Raw genomic sequence first — 2,252 nt, 5'->3', positions numbered from 1 at the left:
CTATAGACTAGACTATAGACTAGACTATAGACTAGACTATAGACTAGACTATAGACTAGACTATAGACTAGACTATAGACTAGACTGCAGACTAGACTATAGACTAAATTATAAACTAGACTACAGACTAGACTATAGACTAGACTGTAGACTAGAATATAGATATCGTACTTGGAGGTCGCCCACCGCCCATAGCAGACACAAAGAAAACCTGCCACGGAAAACAAGAGTAGTTCTGGCACAACAAAGATCGGGATGGAGCAACAAGCTTAATGCCTACTGGTCACGTATAGACCGTGCCGTCCCCAACGAATGTCCTGCATGTGGTCTGGGTCCTCATGATACCCATCACATATTCAACTGCTTAGCCAACCCTACTTCACTCTGTCCAATGGACATTGATGTAGAACCCCCCAACTAGATTTTTGTATAGTTTTAGCTGTTACAACAACAACTAGACTAAAGACTAGTCTACAGACTAGACTATAGACTAGCCTAGACTACAGACTAAACTATACATTAGACTACTAATTATCGCAGATTAAGAAACATTCAATGCTTTTCATATAAAAGTTGATTTTTATGGCATATGAAGCGATCGTAGACTATAGACTAGACTAGACTAGATGAAAGACTTGACTATACACAAGACTTTAGAGTAAAAACTTGATTATAGACTAGACTATAGACTAGATTATGGACTAGACTATATACCCCACAACAAACTAGACTATAAACTTGATTATTTAATAGACTATAGACAAAAGTCTTTAAATTGTAATGTAGACTAGACTATAGACTAGACAATACACTAAACTATAGACTAGACTATAGACTAGACTGTAGACTAGACTATATACTAGACTATGGACTAGACTATAGACTAGACTAAAAACTAGATATAGGATATGAAGCGATCGTAAATTAACTTCTCTTTTCGAATGGAAACTATTTAAGAACCAAAATATTTTTCAAATTAATCATTTTCTGACTTCCTATGTCCAATTGGGAAATTAGATAGCTTGGTTATATATTTTGTTTATAATATTTTTGTGTTGGAAATAAGGTGATCGATCACTTAGTGTGATTTCGGACACAGATCATATTTTTGTATTATTTGTTATATAAAATTTTACAACTTACCTGTACTAACAAATCGAACAAAAAAATAAGGTATCTTGATTGAAGTTAAGAGAAATTTAAGTATCTTGATTGAAGTTAAGTTAAGGTATCTTGATTGTAGTTATGTTAAAGTGTCTTGATTAATGTAATTCATTTTCTTGGTAAGGTGATGTTTGTGATTTTGAGTATTATTAATATTTTAAGTTGCAGAGTGTTTTAAAAAAAAATGTCTTAATTTAGTTTATTCCCAGGCCAATATTTTGAAAAACTAAAGAATTAAATATAAGAATAAAAATGCAAATTTTATTCGTCAAATCTACCTAGTTATACTTACTGTTTCACCTCCTAATCGAGAGTCAACTTCAGCTGGAAAACGTTGACTAGACAGCTTAGCTGAAGTCTCCAGTTGTTAAATTATTTGATTTTTGATTATATTTTTTGTTTATTAACGTATACATGTGATTTCTTAAAGATTTTGGCAAAAAAATAAAAAAAAATATATTTAGTTGTTATAATTTATAGGACGATAAAAAAATACTTGGTAGTTGTGTAATAGAAGACATAACATTTTGTTTTGTTAATTAAACTTGACATTGTTGCAGTTGTAGTAATAAATTTTTCAAATTTGCCGACTGAGTCTTACTGGCACCGCCCATAGTAGCGGCAGCAACAATTTTAGCTGCAATTTTACGTTTTAAAGCGATTGCTTCAACTTTTTTGGAGAGCTGGAGGGGGGAAGAGAAAACATTTCAAAGGGAAATATTAAATTATATATATTTTGAGGTTTGTTTGTATAAAAATGGAAAATAGGTGGTAGACTAGACCGTATACTGGAATATAGAGGAGACTATAGACTAGAATATAGATTAGATTATAAACTAGACTATAGACTAGACTATAGACTAGACCATAGACTGGACTATAGATTATCGACTAGACTATAGACTAGGCTATAAACTAGACTATAGACTAGACTATAGACTAGACTATGGACTAGACTATAGACTAGACCATAGACTAGTCTATAGACTAGACTATAGACTAGACTATAGACTAGACCATAGACTAGACTATAGACTAGACTATAAACTAGACTATAGACTAGACTATAGACTAGACTATAGACTAGA

This window comes from Lucilia cuprina, chromosome 5 (assembly GCF_022045245.1).
Source record: "Lucilia cuprina isolate Lc7/37 chromosome 5, ASM2204524v1, whole genome shotgun sequence".
NCBI classification, from domain to species: domain Eukaryota; kingdom Metazoa; phylum Arthropoda; class Insecta; order Diptera; family Calliphoridae; genus Lucilia; species Lucilia cuprina.
This window is presented reverse-complemented; position numbering follows the sequence as displayed.